The following is a 24480-nucleotide window of genomic DNA, read 5'->3' as shown; positions in this document are numbered from 1 at the left end:
CATCAGAAGCTCAAAATATATAAGTATTTTAAAGTTTTAGATCATTCAAAGCACATTTTACAAAATTAAAGTAACTTGCTTGTCTTTAGTAAAGCACCTTATATTTTCAATATTCTTAAATCAGTTTCATTGATAAATTGAAAATAATCAGCTAAACAATTAATTATTCTGTTTTGAACTCTGGAATAACAAGAAACATTAAAAAACAAACAAACAAAACCCCAACACCTTAAATGTTTCCACTTGTTAATGAATAAACAGATAAAATCATGACCAATATCAGTCCTACCACTGTACAGTGATTTCCTGAAAACACAGCAGTGTCGAGTATGACTACAGCTATTCGTTTCATCCTCCAAGCACAACTGAAGACACAGAGGAAGGAATTGAGAATTTAACACAAAGAATGTGTTACTGGAATACTGAAATATTGGGAAAAAAAAAAAAAAGGGAAAAAAAGAGTGCTAAAAAGACCTTAATTTACATTTCTAGCTCTTTCAAGAATCTCATTTGTAAGAGTTTACTTGGAATATGAGTGAAAATAAATGTTTAACTACAAAGTGTTCTGCTGATGAACTTGATCTGTTTTTCTTTTCTTTTTTTTTTTTTGTCATCTTGAAACTAGTATTGCTAAAGACAGCAGATAATACAGTACTGAATTCAGAACTGCTTTCATGCCCTGCCACATTTATCACTGTACTTTGATAGGTGCCTTTTCAGATAAGCCTTGGAAAATGTGAATAAAAAATTGCTTTAGAATCATATTACCAACTCTGGTGAAACGAAAACCTTAGTAAACCTTCAGATTTGTAGACTATAAAGAGTCACTGCTGTTCTAATCTTTATATTAGTCCTGTATTTTGTCTGTAACGTGTAGATGATACCGTGTTTCTTCTTTCTTTTCAATTATCTTTCCTGTACATTAAGACAATATGAAAGAAATCACTTTAGTCCTATGTAATTAATTTTTCAGTACCAGTTTGCTTAAATTGCGTGCTGAATATTTCATTTGGTGCAATAATAAGAGCAGACAATGACATTTAAAACAACAACAACAAAACACCCTATTGCAGAAGTTATGTTTTTTGAATACAAGAGCTGCTGGAATAAGATTCTTTGGTACCACAGCTGCTTTTTGCCAAAGAGCAACAATGGTTAATTACAAGCAAACTGCATCAGAAGAAGCAGAGGTGGCCTTAGTGTCACTGAAAGCTTCTTTAGTTATGTTCCAGTATAAGAGAGCATTTTCAAGATCAATCTTAGGTCTGACCTGTTTGTTCAGAGAATGCTTTTGGTTGTCAAGGCATCAGCTTAAATTAAATTAAAATATATTTTTTTTTCACTCCCTTTAATGTGCATTGCTATATCAGCATCTGTATTACAGGTAAGTGCAAAATAAAGGAAGGAACAAAAATAGAGAAAATGAAGACTGTTTTGTTTTCTCACTGAAGCTAAGGTAGAATGCCAACAATGACGACTTCATGTGCTATACTTTATTGATGACAACACAGTATTGCTGATGTGGGAGGGATCTGGATATAATGACCCTGCTGAAGTTGGATCTGGCTTTGTTTCTGCTTTGTATTTACATAAAGAAAGTTTAACTTTTTGGCTGCTAATGGGAGCACAACAGCAACAGAGGCCTGAGTGACTGACATACTCCCACTAGTCACCCTGCATCATTTTACTCTGAAGTGTTATATTACTGGGGAAGATATCCTTGAGGAGAAAAAATACGTTGCACCTGGTGAGTTAGCACATGGGTTAAAAATCATATCCCAGTTTCCACAAAAGCAGAAGATATTGCTAGCGTTCTGGCCAACATTAACTTTACAAATAAATGAAGCAGTGGCAGATTGTATACAAGCTATTGCAGAGTATACTGTATTATGACGGTTGCTTTTATGACCCTAATCATTGTACTACTAGATATAAAAGGTATAATAAGTGCATATGCACAGAACAATATTTTATTTACTAAGCAGGGGGATTGGAACTAGATGATCTTTGAGATCCCTTCCAACCCAAGCCATTCTATGATTCTGTCTGACAACAGTATTGTAAAATTGGTATTTTCTTATTTGTTTTCCTTCATTACATGTTGGGAGCAAAGTAGGGTGTCATGTTTTGCTTTTCTTTGATATCTTACCTTAAAAATGCTGTGGATAACAAAGATAAAATGCTAACTCATGGAAGGTCCGGTGTGAGCTTTGAAAACCATAAATGCAATTAGGCAGGCCAGATGTAGGTGTTTTCAAAGTTAGTTAAACCAACTCTTCTAGTGTGAGGCAGAGCTCATATAGCGAGACCCAACAGCATGGAGCGGTCGTCAGTGGAAGGTGGTTGTGTGACAGAGCCCCGGGAACCTCTCACCTGGCTCAGACAGGGGCAGTTGGGGAACAGTGGTGTTGATGCGACCCTATACTGCACGAGCACATGTTGTAGAGAAAGGTCAGTTTCTTTGGTTCTCAGATTGATGTGCTGCCCAAGTTTTTGCATGAAAGAACTGGAATTAGGTGCTTATAGTGTACTACTCTGTATAGCTGTTTATTTGGTTCTCTCCTACTATTTCATCTGGTCCCAACTAGTCTTTTCCTTTTAATTTGCCTTGTGTTCTAGAAATTCTGTCTGACTAAGCATATAGTTCTCTCCAAAGTAAAACAGTCCACTGTGCGCCCAAACAAGGATATCATAGTGTGCTTCTATTTGACACCTATATAATGGCTAATTCCTACATAAGGCTTAACCCTATAAGACACCAAACCACTTGAGAAATACAGTGAATTGTTCCAATGCTTAGTAGCTCAGTAAAAGTTTAAGGTAATCCTCAACTTCTGTGTTAGCCTCTTAATGCATTGATAAGAAACAGGCATGCTACCTTTAGTAAAAATAACTATACGGAAAGCTCATTGCAATTCAAATAGCTCTTTCCATAAAAAACAAACAAACAAAAAAACACAAGCATGTTTCTTATAGGCTATAATTGTTTCAATATTTATTTTGCTTTTCTCCTTCCCATCCCTTTTGTTCCTAATGGCAAGATACATAGTGGCAGGTGAATCTAGGCAAAAAATTATTCTATTTTTCCTTTGCCAGTATCTATGAAACTTCCTTTTTTTTTTTTTTTTCCCCCCAAGAGAATTTGGCAGAACTAGAAATCATTTACAAAGAAAAATAATTAGACTGTTTAGCTAAGCGGATTACATAACTTAGCAATGAATCCCTGAAAGGATTTTTATGGACAAAGAAAAATGTGATGTAATTTAAAGCTGTTAGTGCTCTGAGAAGCCTTCCAGGTTTGTTTTGATAAGCATACAGAACTTAAAATTTTAAAATTTGCTCAGATTAATCTGTTTTTATCATGAACAATATATCTGTGAAAACAGATCAGACTTCAGATCCTTTGTCATCTTGTCTGCTTACTGTACGATATGTACAATGGAATTGAGAGTAGGGCTAAGCTGTGTCTCTAATAACGCACCTGCTAATAATGCAGCTTTTAGAGGCAAGTTCTTTGTAAAGTGGTTACACTTGTATATGCAAAAAACAACACACAACAGCAAAACTTAAATAATGGAGGAAATAGATCATACTGGACATGTACTATTAGAATAAAATTGGATCAGGTTGCTTATTCATACAGCTGCCTGTCTATGTTGAGAAATGAAACAAAACAACAAAAAAAGGGCTGTTCTTGGAGTTTGACTGTGGCAAACCTCAATTACATAGGAAAGGCTCAGCCACTAAAGGTGATGTGTATAATATGTAGTCTCAAATCCAGAGTAGGCTGTTATTTGGTGCTAGAAGGCAAGAACCTCTGTGTCCATTTTGTGTATTTTTGTGACCAAAATTCACCTCTGTGTCCATTTTGTGTATTTTTGTGACCAAAATTCAATCAAGCAATGTCTAGTTGGCAGACAAAATGCTATGTAAAGCAGAGCTAGTTAACTTCACTTTCATAGTTAAGTTCAAAAGCCTGCTCGGCTCTAGCTGTAAAATCATGTTGTGTCTATGAATTAACTTCCAAACCCTAAATTGTTCAATTTCAAATATTGCATTGGCCATTAATTGTGTTCACTGATTACAAAAGTGTTATGTAAAGGCTTCTTGTTTTGCTGTTACAAAATGACTGAGAGAAATATGACCTAGTAGATATTTCCAACTTACCAACTATGAATTAAAATCAGGAAAAGGGATAGTTCTGTGGTTCTCTCTCTGTGCTGGATTTGCAGCTCAATGTGACATGAGAAAAAAGAAGAAAAAGGGCTGCTCTCTTGGTGTGAGACTCCTGTAGCCTTGTCCAGGGTGAGGAGTTTGTCTGCATCAGAGGTGGAAGTTACTTTTAGACTTTTTTTTCCTTGTGGATACATGAGGGTCAGAGAGGTGTGAGGGTGATAAAATGAGATGATATCCCAGCGATGGTGAGTGAGATATCAAAAGTTTAGTCAAGACAGGATATGTCTTATGATAAGTAGGTAGGAAAAGAAGCAAAACAGGTGGTGCTCCTGTTGGAAGAAGCAATGAAAATGCTGTGTTGTTTCTTTATCTGAAGTTGTAATGGTCAGAAGACACAAGGGCAAAATAAGACAAAGATACAGGCTGTGTAAGGCAGTGAAAAAAGTTGCTGATGTCAGAAATCATCAGCTTAGGGATCAGATGACAATTAGGTCACTATCCTGAGTTAAGAAATTTCGTGTTCTTGGGTTCATTAGCACGAAAGAGCGTCGTAAGGATGAAATTCCAACAACATCAGATTTGGACCGAGAATGCAGATAGAGGTGACCAGCATCCAGTTCTAACTGGGAAGAATAAAGTAATTCAAGGTTTTGTTGAAACTGGAGTATTGATCAGCCTCAGGTAGCTGGAACTGCTGGATGAAAGATGTGTAATAGCCCCCAATAATTTTTAATGACATGGAACAAAGTCCCTGAGATGAGTCTTATCTGACAATGAGAAAAAATTGATAGAGCAGCTTGATGAGATTTATTTGGGGTACTTGAGTACATGGCCAGTTATATTTTAAATGGAATAAATATGATAGCATCTCTCCAGAGGTTAAATTTGCATCTGTTACTAATTTGCAAGGATTTCTTTCTTTTTTTTTTTTTTTTCTTTTCTTTAATATAGTTTAAGGAAATTATTCTACTGTTTTATATAAAGAAATACATCTGGAGTATACATGTGTATTCATTTTTTCTTTAAGATTAGGTTTGGTGGTCTAAATATCAACTATCAGCTTTTTTGAAGACTAGAAAAGTTGTATCTGGATGTTCTTATTAATGTGTAAGCACACAGGTAGAGCTTTGACATGTTTGTGAACCCCTTAACAACTAGATGTTGTTGACAGACAGCTTGAAATTGGCATTTTTCAGTGGCATTTAAGGCAGATGTTTTATAATCATATTAAAACCTTTTGGAATCTTTGATCCTTTGACATTTGTTAACTAATATCAAACAAATAGTCAAATATGCTTTCTTGTGCATGTTCTGATCTTTTTCCATCTGTACAGCTTTTTTCAAAGGGTTTCATTTACACATCTGCTTTCCAGAAGTGGTACCCCAGCTATCACATAGTTGGAGTACTATAAAGATCAGCAATAGGTTTATTTAATTTCATTCTTTGTGTTAATTGGCTTCTTGGCAAATGATGTATTCCTAACATGTCTATGTATGCGAATGTTGATAGTCTTCTGTTTACCTCAAATAATGTTCTCGTACTCTTCAGTACTTTTTTTTTTCTCTCTAGAATATATGACCTTGTTGCTTATAATCACCTTTTTTTTGCAGTTTTAAGAAATATCAACTATTTTTCCCAATGTGGAGTGCATTCCTTGTGCATTCCTTGATTGTAACAATAAGGTACGTGGAAGACTCTAGAATATCTTAGCAGTTCCAGCTGCATGCTACTTCAGAGGATAAATTATTAAAACAAAGTACTTTGTTAAGAAATCAAACAAAAATATGCTTACTGTTGGCTCTTTATTAAACCATGCATCTTGATTATACCTCAGTGATGTTACCATTCTATCTGGCACAGTTTAAGAATGTTAATTGCACTTTATTAGTTTCCTAAGATAATATTGAATGTAAAACTAATCCTGCTGATTGACTATCATAACAAGTGTATTAAAAACTGAATTGGGGACTTTTTCCACCTAACATGACAAACATTACACCATTCAGGTTTATAGATTGCTGAATTTTAAAGACAAATCGCTTTGTCTTTTCAGTTCAAGTAAAGCTTAAATGAAAACCAACACCTTTATACTTGAAGATTTCACAGTGCCCAAACATGGAAAATTGTTATCTTCAAGCTGTAAAGTTTGAAAAGTTTCCAGTGGGCAAACTTGAATTTGAATGGGTCTATATCTTACCCTGTGAACATGTTTATACTTGTTAACCTGCTGGCAAATTATCTATATGACTTTTCTTTCAGCCTGAGGAACTCCTTCAATCTATCATACTTAAATTATCATGTAGATATTCAAGGCTCATTAAATCACCATGTTTGTTTGTTGTTTTGTTTTGTTTTATATCCAGAGCTTGCTAATTTTGCTTAAAATTCACTTTTGTGATTTAAAAAATAACGCTTCAAAAATAGTCTTCTACTGCCCTGGGCTTGGTATCTTTTCTGTCTGTATAGACGATCTCTTCCTCACCTGAAGGAGCCTCTTCAAAGAATATTAAGGCAAAGATTCTCTGTTTATATTGGCCAGACTCCTATGAATTGTTCTTAGCTTAAAGCAGAAACAAGTTCATCTGGCTCCTATGCCTTTTTGAAATGCTGTGTGGTACTTAACCAGTTGATCTCAGTGAGACTTCCTCCGTCTGGAGGGACACTAAGATGGTGAATTGTCTCGGTATATGGCTGTCTCTTCTCAAACTGGTTGGCAAAACAACAGGACAAAATAGAAAGCTTCCTTGCTGGTCAGTGTATTTATTTCTTCTTTGTCTGATAAAACCTATATAGTGAAAAAAAAAAAAAAAAAGAAAGGCTTTTAACTGAAAAGCTAGTGTATCTATGAAGATTGATAATTTCTTTATTTTTATGTGATAAGAATTATAACCATAATTATACCCCAAAATTAAGGTCTCTAATTATAACCACAGCCCTACAGCCAATCCTCATTCTGCCAAGGATCCCTAAAGAACCTGCCTGTCATCCAGCATCAGGTGACACATGGTCTTGGATCAAAGAGTATTTCCATCAACACAGAATCACGGTGACAACTGTAATATCTTTTTGCCAGAGTTTGGGGAAGAAGCTTTTTGAATATGAATAATGAATAGTAATAGTGGAACGCTCTCTAAACTCCTTTCTTTTTTTCTTTAAGTACTGCCGTGCAGTAATGAAATGCAACGTTTTTTATTATTATTATTGAAATACATCAAGTAATTGCAGTACTTTTTACATTTCGTAGTTATGCACTTATAGTGATAGTTCAGAACAAATATCAACTCCTGTTTTTCTTACCAAAAGTTTATCATATTTGTATAAGGAAAAATGATGTTTACAAGAGTGTGCTGCATAGCATTTTTCAGCTCTTTTAATTTCAGCTTGTTTTTTGGATGTTACATAGACCACATTCTTCTTGACCTCTCAGTAAGTGTAAATACACATTTTACTAGTGGACATTCTGAATGTTCAAACATCTGTATTTTGCACAATGCAGAATGACCGAAGTATCAGGTGTTCCGTTGTATGAGGCTTGTATAATTGTTTCCATATGGCATATGGTACGAAGCTGTTGCAGCTACGCTGATAAACTTACTGATTTTATTCCAGATGGCCCAATTTGTGTATCCGCATTAATATTAAAAATGCAAGTGTTTTCTTTGAGAAATCAGCTGAACAGTATCCTGGGAGCTAGAAACATTTCTTCTGGGCTGATTTTCCTGATGCAGTTCTTCTCTTTCTGACTCAATCCCATTTTTTTTTTTCTTTTTTTTTTTTCATGTGCTCCCCTGCAGTGTATAACTCTAAGCTGGGGAACTGTTTGTGATCAGATTTTAGAACAACAAATTTACATACAGTTTACATACAGATTTTAAGTAATGTTGTGTTTTAGATAAGTTTAGCCCACTTTATTTCTAGCCAAAAGGAAATATAAAGGCTGAATAAATATTTAAGTGAATTCAGCTTGAGTCTATAGAAAACAGATGTAAATTACTAAGACAAATTGCCTTTGTATTAAACTTTTCTTGCACAAAAATCTTCCGAGTAGCTCATTAAAAATGCCTTGTGGGTAAATTTTCTGTTAAAACCAATATACTTTAGAGAGAAGCTAAAGTAGTAAGTACTTGAAAAGTTTCTGGTTTCATTGTCAAGTAAAAGCTTCATTCCCAGAATAAGAGCTTGTATATCTCTCTATTTGGATATTTTTTTATATTTATTTAGTATGCTGCAAGAAAAAATACTGTTTATTGAACTGCTGTGTATTCTTTAGAAGCACATGAGGATATTGTTTGGCTCTTTCAAACTTACAGAATGTCTCTCTAGCTAAAACAAGGATGCAAAACAGATATTGAAATAATGCCCATAATAAAGGTGAAAATATCTGGATATTTTTTAGCAGTAATTAGTGTCAGCAGGCTGTTCTCATGACTATCCTGGTTCATCTCTTCTACGGACAAAATATTTTAAAAACATTATTACTCAGGACTTAAAACAGTAAATATATACAGACCTCTTTCCATACATGTTTTTCTGAACTTCTCAGTGCTCTGCCCTGCAGCCTTTCTGGAAATAAGACTCATCCTATTTGTGCTCACAGACACCATTAATATTAGATTTAATTTGAATACCTATATGTAATCATTACTTTACACAGCTCGGCTGGAAAATATAAATGTATTTCTTATCGTAAACTATTTTCAAAAATGTCATGCTATGCATTTTTTGGAAGTTAAGCTCATAATTAACCAGACTTTCTTCTATTGTCCACTAAATTTCCCTGAAGAAGAGCTTCAGACAAGTGAGTGGAGGCTGGAAGAGATTAATGTCAGCTGGAAAACTTCTGACAAAATATTTCTGCATCAGGAAAGGTATGTGTTTGTAGAATAGGACCTTTAACCACCGGAGAAGTCAGTAAATTTTTCCACATGGTTGCTTAGTTTGATCCTTTCTGTGTCTCAACACTTGTTTGTGAAGTCTTGTTGAAACCTTAACCTGTATGAAACAACAGCTCCAGTTCATGATGCCTACTAGCTCTGTTTGCACAGCTAGCCGTCTTTTGGGGACAGAATTGTTATTCTCTGAACTTTTAGGTTCTTCCAGTATAGATTCCAGCACAGCCAGTGCAGCCTATATTGACCTTTGCAAGAAAGAGTATGGTGTCCTTTGCTTGCAGTTTTATACTTTTTATTTTTTATTTTTTATTTTTTTTGTAAGCAATTACTTAGAGACTGATTCTGCATCTGTGAAGAAAATTATAACCATTATTGAAAGGTTTGTGTAAATTATAACTGGTAACAGAAGATTGTTCAAGGGGAAAGAACTCTCTCCATACCATTGGTCCTACATAGAAATCATCTGTCAAAGATGGTGAGAAGGGTAAATGCAGGTCACTATGAGGTCTAACTCACATTGTGGCTTTTTACAGGAAAGGAGCTGATGTAATTTACATCATGTTTAAATGAAAATGTAAGGTCAAAATGATGCAAAAATAACAAATGAGAAGGTTCCAAAAAAACTATGTTGGAAAAAAGTATTATCATATTTCTATTAGCTCTAAGTTACCAGAACCTTAGAGACAAGTAGTTATATCTTCCCATTTCAATGGAAAAGGAAATGTTTTTCCACATTCACACACCACTAAGGAAAGGAAGGAAAAGGAAATCTTCTGGAGCTGCTAGTATTTTGGATACAATTAATTATTATCCATTCTGCTTTTTATTGGAAACATAAAACTTGAATGTTTTCTCCTAGTTGATGCAAAATTAGAGTTTTACATCTAGATACAGAAAGGCATTCTACTTGTGTTATTACTCCTGCTTAATATTAGATGTACAGAATTCACTAACTACCAATTAGGTTCACCAAAGCTGTCAGCATTAACCCCTGAATGTGTCAGAAGAGATAAGGATAAATTGCAGACAAATAAGGAGAGCAGCTTTCTAATAATCTTGCAGAGTGAAACAGTAGGGTAGATAATCTGTTGAATGCATTAGAATATACTTGTGATGTGGATGTAGAAGACTGAGAAGTAGAAAGCATGTGAAAGACAAAGAGTTTATGTTAAGAATAGTGTAGGTGGTATAGGTAGGTGACTTGTGGTGACATTAAGATACAATGAGGTGATTTTAAAAATGCCAATGTAAACCTAAAAGACATCTGATTTAAATTTCTGAGGTTTCAGTTTTCTAACTCTCTTGAGAAGAGATGAAACAGGGCTTGTGTTTATTTGATTGCACAGCATAATAAAAAAGAAATGATATTTAGAGGAGCAGTATTTGCAATCTTGATGTTTGATATTGGTCAAAAAGCCTTAGAAGCAACTGATTTGACAATTTTGTTTCTTTTCAGAGTGTTTCATGCATCTTTCTAAATTGCTTGTAATATAATCAGAAAGCACTGACCCATAATCTAAAAAAAATAACATAAATAATACATTCCAGCTTAGTGAACCTTGTACTGGAGAGAAGCTGTAGTGATAATATATGAATTATCTTATTCTGTCCTCTCCATTACCCTGTCTGTAGATGTGGCAAGATACTACAGTTCTTCACAACTCCAAAGCACTAGCTACATTTATGGATACAGATGTCCTCAGAGTTTCAACTATTTCCCTCATTCACCAAACCAGTAAGCATTCATCACATATATATATATATATTTAATTTAATTAATGACAAAGCATAAAATTTACAGACTAGTGTGGAACAGCATTTGTGAAAAGATAGTGTTCTAAAGATCCATTTTGATCAGTGTTACTTGTTTCATTCAATGAGAAGTTTTCTTGTTAATGAAAACTATTAGAATAACTCCATATAGCGTAAAAGTCTACTTTCTGACATTCATTTAGTTTTCTCATTGTTTCTCAGTTTAATACTGTTCAGATTTCAGTATGACTTCTGCAAGGCTAATCTCAATGTATGAAAGTGACAGTGTAATGAAGAATGTAGAAAAAAATACAAAAACAAAATCCAGATATAGCAAACCAGTTATTAATTTCATTAGTATTGTATCATGGAAATATTATTTCAAAATAAGAAAGCACTGAAAAGTATTACTGATCTTTCATGCCAAAATGAATACTTTTCAAAAAAATCTGTTGCCCCCACCCCCTGCAGTGTGTGTACTGAAAAGTTAAAGGTACAACATTATTTCTATTGTACTTCTGCACAAAGTGTTTGCCCTAGAAAAAAATGTCATTCCTGTGTGAAATAACTGTAATTACTTAAAAAGTTAAGCTCTCACAAAGCTTTGAAGTGTTAAAAAAAAAAAAAGTATCATTTTTTTCAGTTTTAACAAAAAAAATTAATAAAACTTTCAAAGATATACAGAACAGTAATTAATTACAGTGCCTCTGGGTTTTTTAAAATACTGTAATTTTCTAATTACAGAGCTTCCAAAGTCATAAATTCTGATTCGCTCTCAGATACATGCATATAACTTTGCTAAGGTTAAGAGAGGTAATACATAACTTTGGGAGAGGGAAAACATCCTAAAAGACTTTCATGTCGCACACATAACAGATAATAATGTATAATAGAATCAAAAATATATTCATTTTTATGGTAGACATTGGAATGAAGTATTACATGCTCTCTGTCTAGACTTTGGAAAAATCTTCAGTAAATACATTTGAGGAAGGAAAAAGAAAAGGACAAGGAGGATTGAAATATGATCACCCACCCAAAATTGATTGAGCCTATCAGTCTGAAACAGTACTGAGTACAGAGTGCCTAGTTATGTCATGGATAATTGTTCAGTTGTTTGAAAAGAGGAACTGTTTACTTTTTCAGTATCTGTTAATCAATAACAAATACTGAAGTATGTGCCTCATATGGAGGGTCCTTTCAGAAGGCATGAGTAGTGTAAGTATAATAGAATAGGAGCCAAAAGCAGCCACAAAGAAAGTGTAGAAATTTCAGCTTCTGCTAGAGGACCCTAAAAAGCAGTAGAAAATATGATGCCTTCTGCATAAGCAGAGGATACCTTGTATCTGTGGGATCTTGGTATATCTAGATCTAATATGATGATACTCATATGGTGATACTAATATCCATTATACGAGTAGTCATGAGCGAGACTATGTGCATGTAGGTGGGGAGACAATTGCTCAAAACCTCTATCCATCTTTTTAGATGACATGCTAACTGCTTTCTGCAGAATTGAGTCATGGAGGTGTATTATGAAAATAAGTTTTGGATCAAGCTCCTTAGAGAGGGAGAACAGTTTTTAATTCAGGAATCCCAGCAAGATTTAGACATAAATTAGTGTTACATGCATAAAAGCAATGTTTTGGGCATCCAACAACAGAATGTAGAGTTTAAATACATGAATGATGCAACGTGATCTTGCCATATGACAGAGTTTGATTGTGTGATGACTCCTGTTGTTTTGAAGCTTTATAAGGAATCCATCAGCAGAAGTCTTTAAAAAAAAAAAAAAAAGACTAATGTACTTAATTATGAGATGTTTACCAAATTTGGTGTTTTGTTAAATGTTTATGTACTTCTTATATGCTGTCGGGATCTCAGATCTCAGCCTGTGGTGGTACTTGTGGAGTAGCTGCATTTTAAAAGTTTATAAACAGCTGTCAGCTCTGTGATACCCAAACCACTAATTACCCAACAAAGAATGGATGTTGCTAACTTCAGTATAAATGAATGAAACTGCTTTGCTGGTAATTTAAATGTTCATGATCTGATTCTTAAAATTAGAAGACACTTATCCAGTCATGCTTGATTTGATTCACTGCTCTGTTTCAAGTAAGGAACTGCAGTGTATGAAGTTCTATAAAGTGCCAAAGTGAGAAAAAAGCACTAAAGAAATCAAATGTGTTCAGTGAAAAATGTTCATTTATTGTTCATCAACAGAGGTGAAACTCATTACTACACAAGCTGGTCCAACTTTTTACAAATCTGTCTATCATATATCCTTCTTTGATTCTCTTAGAAGTCATTTTTGGTTAAAGTGTGGTGTCTCAGTACATTAGTACAAGTAAAATTCCACAGGACAGAGATAATATCCAATTACTTGTTTGGCTGAAAATAATTTCTGTTAACATTGAAACAAAAGGAATAAGAAACACTGCATCATCTTTAATAAATCGTACAATATTACAATGAATCTTGGAATGCTATGAACCAGCTTTTACTGCATGCTTTTCTATTAAGGCAGAAAATTGTGTTGGGAAAAAGATACCCAACCTGTTTCTGCTCCATTGCAACAGTTTCACAGATGATGCTTTGCTTTGAATTTGCATTGGAAAAAAATATGTATTCTTTAAAAATTGACTGCATATGAATTGATATAGTATGTTAATCAAAAGTCAGTTTGGTTACATATGTATGTATGTTCAAGAGGAGCCTTGTATCTTTTAAATTACTGTTCTTAGACATTTTTACTTCTTACCAACATCACTGGTTGCTTTGCATATCATTCAAGGATCGCAAGTGTGTTCTTTGAGTATAAGAATAGGTGTAAATTACATTTTTTCCTCCTTCACTATTACCATCACCTTCAAAACAGTTTCCTGGTTTACCAATCCTGTTCTTGTTAGAGTCTCTATCACAGAAATAAGAATGGAATTTTAATGCCAATGCAGGCTGTGAAACAGTAATTGGGTGTGTGACTAAGCTATTGGAATGTGATGTATTAGGTCCAGAATATACTTATGAGTTCTCCAAACTGTATCATAAAAGATGAATGGCAACCAAACTGGCAACACTGAATAAGGTGGAACATTAGATTTGACTGTTGGTAGTGGGTAACTAGGAAATTCATTCTGAGGATGGGAAAATTTTCCTTGAACACTTCCTCTTCTATCTTCCACCCACAAATTATATTACACAAACTATTGTATTCACTAACAGGTCTCCTTTAGAAAGGTAGCAATAACAATACTGCTGGAATACAAGAAAAAACAGCTAAAACTAAAAATAGATGTATATCTAAAGCAATTCTATTTTCAGCTATAGTAATGAATTGATTTGGCCCATGAAATGAATTAATCTAATGTATTCATATCATTCCCTAATCCTTTTGTAGCATGTGAATCACTGTATTTTATATTTCAACTCTTGCTGTATGTTGGGTTATATTTTCAATTAGCTGTCCTTGTTAATCAAATACTTACAGCCAGTTAGTGAATTATAAATATATAATCACAATAATTGGACTTATTATGATTACCTCAGTTTCACACTAGTATAATTCAGATATGAATCTACATGCCATAGGCAATTGTTTAGTTTAATGTGTTTAAAAGGTTAAAATTCTTCTGCAAGTTCTTTGCTGTGCACTTGTCTGTACTAAATTTTATATAATGCTGCTCTTTCAACTTACACTGACATCATCTCAAAGTGTTTCATTACAGTGTTGACTTGGCTTAAGCATTCTGAATGGTTTTATGTTGTCAGCAGTTGTTCCTCCTCAAATTTTCTGTCTTCACAACCTTTTTCATGCCTTTGTGAGGTATACTTTATTAACTGTCCATTTTGAAATACATCAAAAGAATAACATACCATAATCTTAATCTTTAAGAACAAACTTTGCCTGCTCTGGCCAAGTTCTCTGTATTTTGGATGTTTAAAAGAATTACTATCAAAGCACTATAGATATTATTAGTATGATATCATCACTTTCAGTCATGTAGCTGTCACAAGGACAATGATCACAGCAAATGTTCTGTTCTTCAGCACTGGTAAAGAAGAGGAAAAAGCCTACATTTAGAGGAATCCCGTGAGATGAGTTATCTACAGATGAACCCTCTGTGATTTCCCCATTCTAATCTCAAGTGAGGATTAAAAAATGAATGACATTTTTGCTGTGCAATTTAGTACTTCAGTGAAGGTGATTTGACAGCCATCTCTAGGAAGGAGCAGATGGTGAAAGAATACTCTAAGGTGGATTCTTTTCTTTCTCTCCAGTAGATTCTTTCATTTCAGTGAACAATTGATGCAGAAGGGAAATTCATAGCATAAACTGCTTGTTAGAAACATCAAATTGTTTTGAGGGGGAAACAATGCTTCATTATTTTGGGAGGGATTTGAAAACTGTTCAAAAGGCTATTATCAGCTATGTTAAAGAATACTTGGGCAAAAGAATGAAAGGTATTGATGATGATGATTGTATATGCTGTTATGTTCAAACTCCTGATATCAGCAAAAGGTGACATCCCATATATATGTGTGTGTATATATGGAACTCAGCGTTTGCTGCCAGTCCAAATGCTGTTTTAACAATCTGGTAGTTTAAGTTAATATGGAAGAGGCACGTTAATGACAGTTAAAATTGTTATTAAAAAACAAAGGAACAAAAATGCAAAACCCAGAAACCCTTCTGAGTATCTAGCCCTGTTCTCTGATGTTAGGTTCACCTCCTTGACCTCTGGGCACACACGGAGCTGCTCCTGGTTCCCCAGGGGTGACCCAGAGGGTCAGGACTTTCTTTCCCACAGCACTGCCAGAGTCAGTGCCCACAAGGGAGGCAATGGTCACTGGTCCTTTGTCACAGGAAGGTCTGACTGAGGCCATGGCAAGACCAGACCAGTCCTGAGACCTGGCACTGTTGGGTCAGGTCCTCACAAAGCCTGTGGCCTTGATAAAAATTGGTAAAAATTGTTCATACTAAAAATTGTATTTACAGGGCTACTCTTCACACAAGACTACCTGACTGACTAGTTCTGTGGTTTGGAGAAGCTGTGGCCACACAAGAAGGGAACTAGACTCCAGCATTCACGGAAGCTAATGAGGTATCCATCTTTACAGCTTCTTTTTATTTATTTATTATTTTTTAACTGTTTGTTTTGTACTATCTAAAAAGAGATGATGTACTCAGACATGTGGAAGGTTATGCTTCTGTTCAGTTTCTCTTTTATGTCTCTTTCTCCCACCTCATCCTCATGTGATATTTTAAAATAGAAAATGGAGTGCTGAGAATGGATTTGTTTAAATCTCTGAGGATACAACAGTGCTCTTGGGAAAGCAATAGGCAAGTGTGTGAGCCAGGGTTACGCTCTCTAATGAACGAGTATCAAGACAGGGACTAAAAGAAATGTTCCAGAATGGCTGAAAGAAGATACAATGCTAGTTTCTGCACTAATCAAGAGACAGGCAGTTTGTAAAATCCATACGCAGAAGCTAGGGGATGTAATAAAACAAGGATCTCTCTATCCAGACACACAAATAGGCTGCTTTTAGACAGCTGTGGTTACAGAGTGTAATCCCTAAATACAAATAACATTCCCAATTGAATGATTTGATACTACCATGTACCTCTACAGAATTACTGAACTAAATTTTGGTAGCCGTAACACTTAAAATGCAGTGTATCTTTTTGTTTAAACCTTAATTAATATATATATATATATTGTAATTGTGTTTAACAGTAAGGGCAGACCTTTTTTTTCAAAAGAACGAAAATTTTATTCAAAAAGCCACAAACCATAAAACTTTAGCAAGTTATATTAATGAGTTATAACATGAAGGAATGATTAAATTTTCTTCTCTTAAAATGAAAATATATGGAAATGATATGCAATGATGAGTTTAAACAAACTATAAAAAAATCTACTGCTCTAAATTAAATGGGTTTGATGAAATGGCATCACTAGATGCCTATGCCATTTTGTGAGTAGAAAAAAATACATATTTTCTGGATCACATAAATGAATGTCATTGAAAAACATTGTGTCTGAATGAGGAAAAGAAAATCTTTTGCAATGAGGCAGCAAGTCAGATAAACATTCAGTTGTCTTGAATGCTGATGTATGGTACCAAAAGGATATATTGGGCATATATTTTGTTCTTTCTGTTATTGTTGATGATTGTTATCAGACATATGATATCATTTCTGTTCACTGTACAAATATCTGACACGTTTAAAGCCAATAAATAAAAAGGAATACTCTGTACCATGAATATGTGAAACTATTTCAGGGAAAAAAAAAGCTATTAGATCAGTGAACTTAATAGAGAAGGGGTTTTCACCAGCTCTCATGTGTCTGAGTTTGGAGCAATGTTTTATATCCAGGGAAGGAAAAAAAGAGTCTTTCAGCTTTTAACTAGCTGTTTAAGGGTTTTGTTTATTTATTTATTTATTTATTGGTATCAAGATTGAAAGAATTCATTTAGTTTTTTTCCTTGACAGTCTTGAATTGCTAGTGAATTTTCTGCCTTGTTATACAGCGTTTTTTACAGTGCCCAAAATGGGATGGCCTTTTAAAGTGTACACCCTGCTGCTTTCTGAGGAGGAGGGTAAAATTTCGTTCTTAATGCCTCTGAGATTCAGCTGAAGCCACTGCTTTCTGCAATGATCCTGCAAGCATGGTGCACCGCTGTGTAACCATTGATTCTGAATAGGTGCAAGTTACTACCAATCAGAACTATACTACCATTTTGTTAATGCTAAGGTGATGTTTTTTTCATTGCGTTTATATACAGTTCTACCTTTTATACTGCACTTAGATGTCTTTTAAGCAAATGTCATGACCTATGATTCCACAGTGTGGTTAAGATATGCCAATATTGACCTTTTAATTGAGATCACTTTGTCGATGTTAAAATATTTGTGTTTGATTGTTCATTTTATCTTCCTGTCGTAGTTTTTTTTTAGGCAAAGCTGGACATCTTTATTATTTCAAGTTTGCATGATGAATAAGTCCCTCTGAACTGGTAATTAATTTAGATGGCATTCTCTGAACTCTGAACTGATTGCAATATATCATCTTTTCATGGACACACTGCATGGGAAAGTAGAGTTTTGGCAATGCCACATTAACAGAAACCATTAATCATCTCTGTGTGATGCCTGTGTATATGTAACCATATCTAACAGTAGCTTTACTGGATCCAATAGTATAGAGTAAATGTTAGAAACAAAAGAGTCAAATTCAACTGAAATTTAAAGTATTTTATCAAAGCTAATTACTTTCCTAAGGGAGTGACCCTTAAAAATGTGAGGTTCTGGTGACTGATAGCAATTTTATCTATAAAGGGTCTAAAGGATACTGTGTTTCCAGAAGATTCATTAAAAAACGTGACATGATTCAGGCTAAGCTGTGATCTCAGTCCCCACGGATACTAGAATATCCATCTGTATGAAAAAAAGATACTGTGTGAATCTAAACAACAGGAAAAATTGAAATCTTTCATTCAATTTGCATCTTACCAAAGGGAAATTGAGCTGTAAGACAAAAATCTGTGGGAAACAGAGAAATATATCTGGATCTTTAGAGATCATCAAGTCCATCTTCCTGTCCCAAAGCAGGATGATGTAGATCGAAGTTTTATTTTTTTTTATTTTTTTTTTTCTGTCAGATGTTTGTTTAACCTGCTGCACCTTCAAGACCTGCAAGAACGGAAACTTCACTATTCCCTCAGTACTTCACTATTTCTAGAATGTTAGAATGTCAAAAACTTTTTAACTCTCAGGCACCTTTACTTCCATTGCTTGTAGAGGTTCTCTGATAAATATTTTGGCAATTTTATATTCTTGTCTGTCATTCTCCAATACAAAAAAGACACCCCCCCCCCCCCCCCCCCCAAACTTCTAGCGTACAGAGACATCTAATCCTGTCTGGATTCTCAGTGTACACAGAACACCATGGATAAAAGGGGTACAGAAGAAACTTTTGCTTCTATAATAGCTATTTCCATGAAAATAAAGAAGCTATTTAATGATTGGAAGTGGCTGCTAGGCTGTGTGATCTGAAAAGGTGAAATAGAAGCAAGGAATATCAGTTCTGTCTTCACAAGCCTTTCTTCTTGGTCCGATTAAGAAATGAATGGAAATGCAAGGAGACCCAGCATGTAGTCACCTGTATGGTATCAAATATCCTGTTTCATACCAGTAAAGGTACTCACACACATTTACTGTGGTCTGCTGGAAAAAAATCAGAATGTTTTGTGCAAAGAGAATTCTGTCTTTTAGTAACTTTGGCTTCTTAATATGTATTATTTTCTAGTTACATCACAATACATTTGAAAACTATCAGCTGATCTTGAAGTTGTATTGGGTATAGTATATATACATATATGTTGTATATATATTTATGTATATATTAGTAAAACATAAGCTAACTCTTTGTCTGCAAGGATCTGCAGCCAACGACTGGCTTTTTATTGTGAATATTCGACTGGTAGCAGCAATTGCAATCTCCTGTTGCTGCACAAGTCATCCACAGACAAGGCATACAAGACATACTGTAGCCATTTTATACATATGGAACTGAAGATGCCAAATGGAATTGAACTTTTCTTATACACTGCAATGAAGTACTTTTAGCACAGGATCACTCTTTGCATTTATGGAATCTATGTAAACATGCAGAGAAATGCATTGTCACTTTATTTACCGTTTCCATCCACATACAAGTCTTATTACAAATTAGACAACAAATAAATAAAGCTACTGGCTTGCAATGAGCTTACCTGACACTTTCATTGTGACACTGTGCCAGTCATACTTTGAATATATTTTCCAGCTGTTTCATACTTTTGTCTCTTTACACTTGAGGAGAAGGAAATCACACTGTCAGACTTACCAGCTGTTCTTGGTGTTATCTTGACTGCTCAGTAGGGAATATTTTTCCTTCATGACTTATGAAACTCTAATACAGTTCATTGTACTGTTGTGAGATTTTATGAAATATGTCAGGTGGCTATTCAGTTCTTGTCTTAGAGCTTTGGTTATCTTTCTAAGAACTTTTAAGTGCCTAAATTTATCTAAACCTCAGTAAATAAAACCACAGAGCCTTATAATTGGGATAATCTTTAGAAACATTGCATAATCTCTCGTGACCTATAAACTTACATACTGTAAAATAATGCTTTCCTATCATTCTCAGTGCAGGTTTACCTGCAGTTACACTTAGAAAGTGAGGTTTCATTTCATATTTATGTGAACGTCTACCAGCATATAAATGTGTATGAATAGTAAAGCCATAGAATGAATTAAATAACATTTATCATGTACTTTCAATTGATTTGCTTCCAATTTGTCAATTAATCCATTTCAAGAGGTAACTCTGAGACTTTTTAAAACTACATATTAACGTGCAGATTACTTATGGATATGAGGCATGCTATAACAACATTTACAGTCACGGGGGTGGCTGCGGACAAGGAAAAATGGTAGTGAACAAGGCTATATCTTGATTTTCTATAGAGATGTTTTCAGGTATTGAGAATTTACCCGTGCCTTTTGTGCAGTAAAAAGGAAAAAAGAAAAGGCGGTACGAACCTTTCTGGGATCAAAAGCAGATTTAATTTATTTAATTTTAATACATTTGGCATTAGAACCCAAACCCAGAGCAACAACAAAACCTGAGGCATGCTGTAGAAACCGCTTACAGCAATAGCTTTGAAAAGCCTTTTAAAAATGGCTTAATTATATTGCCCTCTACTGGGACTACAGAAGATTGCAGACTGATGTTTAAAACGTGGAGGGAAAACAAAACAAAACAAACAAAAAAATACACCACTGGCAGAGCCATGAGCAACAAATAAGTTGTTTTACATTGCTTAGCAGAACGCTTCTGGATTTGGAATCCAAAGAGGAGTTTGGTGCTTCTACTGCCCTGCAAAGGGAGTATTCATTTCCTTAGAGAAAAATCTGCAGACAAGAGAGAGATTCAAAGTTAAACTTGCCAAGTACATGGCTTTTGTATTGTGAATTTACAGGAAAAAGGAAAGGTTTTGGAGTTATGCAGGCAGATGACCTCATAGCTGATGAGAAATGTTGTGTGAAATTCTGAGGAAGAGGTCTCTTGGGGTCCTGTGCCACAGATCTTTTTTTTTTTTTTTTCTTTTTTTCTTCTTTTCTTTTTTTTTCCCCAGTTTGCATTCAAAATGAATGCAGTTTTGTCCCCACTGAAATTTATTATTTTATTATTTTTTTCATTATTATCCAGCATTTCACTCAGATCATTTTCCCTGTTAGAACTTTAGGTCATTATTCAGTACATGCCTTGTTACTGAAGTTAATGGAAGAAAGTAATCCCATGTATATGTATTCATATCTTAAAAAAAGAAAGTAATTTAGAAGTTTGGCTCATCTTGGATCCACAGTAAAATCTTCAATGTTTCTGTAGCCACAGGTGCCTAAATTCCACCACCGTTAAACTGGCTAGATGGCTGTGAAGGCACAGGCATCAACTGATATGGAACACAGGGCCCAAGAAAATTACATGGAAGGAGAGTTGTCTGTATCTGAATGGGACGCTGTCTGCAAATGGCATTCTCTTCATCTTTTTACCATCATGTTTTTCACATTTGTAGAAAGTACTCAGGCTCAGAGCAAGGCCAAAATCAGCTCTCTCGTCTCTGACAGTATGACTACCTACCTACTGTCTTTTGTCTGTTCCTCAATCCTCTGGCTTCAAAGGAGGTATCACAGGCAGCGTAGTAAAATGACAGTCTGAGTAGCAAAAGGGGCCATGGCACATCAAAATGCTGACAACCAGATACAGTAATTCTATGAACTATGAAGCAGAAAAAGTGTATGGAAAGGTACCAAAGAAATCATACATTAAAAACAACAACAACAAAACCAGAACAACAGCAAAAACTTATTGGATATTTATTTGTATTTCTAGAACCTGTGTTAGCACAACAGCTGAGGTTACAGGCAAAGTAAAGCTTTTTCCTGTGCACCGATTTTAGAGGAATAAATAAATTTAATAAGCTTATCACAAACTATTAATGCACATGATTGCCTGTGTGTGGGCATGGGAAATGTGACTACACCAAGCAACCAAGGAAAATGGCAGAAGCTTGAGACAAAATGAACAGCAAGAGTGCACTTACAGCAGAACAAGCAGATCTTATCATATGTCCAGTACCAAGCAAGACTCAGCGGTACAGTGAAGCAAAAATGCATAGTGAAAGTAGCCAGCAAGCTAACAGATAGTTTCCATTACACTGGTTATTCCTGTTATCACAGCTTTGCTTGAATGACTTTTATTTTTAACCTAAAACATAAGTCAGAAATGTACCAAGATGAGAACTTTATTGATGCAGTTCTGACATGGACAGATTGACCCAATATGTTGGTTAAAGAAAGTTTTGCATGCAATTTGAAAGGGTTTGATTATTATATTGTTAAATTCACCAGTTTTACATGCTGGAATAATCTCTAGAAGAAAAGTTCCTTTCCATATAAAGAATTGGAGAATGTGTGAATTATTCATGGCAGCAAGTTGAAGATCAGACTCATTTTGTGTAAAAGATTAAAGATTAGGTCAGGACTCCTTGGTCCCATAAGATGCACTTGCAGTAGTTTCATTCCAGCCACTTCATTTTCAGTGTTCATGTTCTTGTTTAACTTTAGCAAGGTCATCCACACTTTTAAAATCATAAGAGGAAAAAAAAAAAAAAAAAAAAAAAAAAAAACCCTGAGGGGCTGGTTCTTAAGCAGATAAATCTAGTTCTTTTGTTTTTTGTATTTCTCACAAATAAGCCATCTGAACAACTCCACATAAACAATCATTTTTAACTATTCTTTCTTCCTAAGACTATTTAGCAACCTATACTTCTATCCATAGTTGCTTTGTTTTCTAAACTCCACATGACTATTGGAAATCAAAAAGGGTTTTGACTAAATCTCCTTTGCTATTAATCAGTAGTTTTTAATTCAAGGACAATTCCTGAGAAGCAAGCAAAAGGTAACTGAAAAAGCCCAAGGGTTTTCATATGCTTGAATATGTCATAGAGGGAGATTAATTTCATGTCTGGAAAATGTACAGGTAATCTGCAAATTGAAAAGCTGAAACCCACTGTTCTTATGTTACCTATTTGCCTTCCATCTCACCGTAGAATGTTATTCTGTTTGATTTTTTCTTTCCAAACTCTGAGGACGTCTGTTTGGTAGCTGCTATCCTATTTCTTCCCAGTACATGTAAACTGCTCTGGTTACTGGAAGCAAGAATTTACAAGCTTGATTTTGCTTGTCTTGGCTGAAGTGCTGAACTCTGCTTTTTGTGACTTTAAATGAACAAGGTAGAGCCTAGAAGGACTCACCGTCTTTACTTTTAAGGGAACTTGATATTATTTTTATTTTAGCATTTCATAAAGCATATTTTGATTGCTGAAGTAGCTGCGATATCACTGTCAATGAAAGTGTGTTAGTATGTAGTATCTATTTACGTAACATGTCAAAGCTGGAAATATATTTTGAAAGTTCTTCAAATAGCTCTGTTGCTAGAACGATGTAAAAAGACACATTTACAAAATTTACTGTATTGAGCTGTTGATATAAACACAAAGGATTCCTGCAAAATTCTGGTTTGAAACAAAAATACAGAACTATTCAGATATATCCCTAGTTATATAGTTGGAGGGTTTCATAGGAATCTTGTATTTTAAAATGAGAACAGTGGAGAAACAAAAGGATGTATTCTTGAATAAGCAACTAGAAGTTTATGAAAATAAACTTGTCTAAAAGAATACTGACCTCAGTGGACTATGAGATGTTACTTCAATTTGGGGTTCTTACCTTTTTTCTTACCAAATGAAAAGCCTTTTATTTTACATTAAATGTTTCTTTTGACTTTGAGAATGAGGAAGATAAAAGGAAGTATTCAGCAAATGAACAAAGTGTATAGATTTCGTGATACATGGTAAAATTGTATTCCTTCTTTCTGTCCTTCAGGCTGGTGTGATTGGGATAAAATCCTGAAAATCCTGTTTTCACTTAAGTATTAATCTTTCTGTTGAAGACTGATAAAATGATGGAACAATATTCAGGATATTTAATAAAATATTAAATTTTGTTTTACTTTGAAAACTGATATGTAGTCCATGTCTTTCACTTACTCTTACAATGATATGAAGGATTTGTATGGATAGTGTACATTCAAATGCACCTTTTAAAAAATAAATAGATAAATAAAAATCACATTTAGCATTAAAATGTCTTAAGTAAAACACTCTGTAGTGTAGAATTGGAGAAATTTCCACTGATTTCCAGTATCACAGTTCATCCTTTTTTTTTCTGTTAGCCTAGTTGAACTTTACATTAATTTTCTATTTTATGGATTTTTTATAAATTATTTAGTTGTTTGCTTAAATACTGAGAGCAAAGTTAACAAAATAGTTTTTGTAACGTGATTTTTTATTTTTATTTTTTGGTAGGGAGTAACATCTGTTTTGGAAACATCTGCTACATGTTTTTTCAGAAAAGAAAAAATGGCCAAGTTTATCACATGCCAATATAGAGCATACATCCAACAGTATTTTTAAGCTGTGTGTAATAATGAATAATCAGTAAAATACCTGACTATAAACAAGAATAAAAACAAGGTAATTGAT

The 24480-nt window shown here is 34.4% G+C and overlaps 1 long non-coding RNA gene across 1 annotated transcript in view; it reads left to right on the top strand.

The window, feature by feature from the left end:
- LOC310898659 overlaps nt 1-20650 on the top strand; it is a 51835-nt gene extending 31185 nt beyond the window's left edge. Inside the window, exons 4-6 of the long non-coding RNA XR_014583516.1 lie at nt 8961-9045; nt 15818-15923; nt 17359-20650. This is a non-coding gene — a long non-coding RNA (uncharacterized lncRNA). The remainder of the gene's footprint in view (nt 1-8960; nt 9046-15817; nt 15924-17358) is intronic.
- The last annotated feature ends 3830 nt before the right edge of the window (nt 20651-24480 follow it).

The sequence above is a fragment of the Anser anser genome, assembly GCF_964211835.1.
Source record: "Anser anser genome assembly, chromosome: 4".
NCBI lineage: Eukaryota > Metazoa > Chordata > Aves > Anseriformes > Anatidae > Anser > Anser anser.
This window is presented reverse-complemented; position numbering and strand designations above follow the sequence as displayed.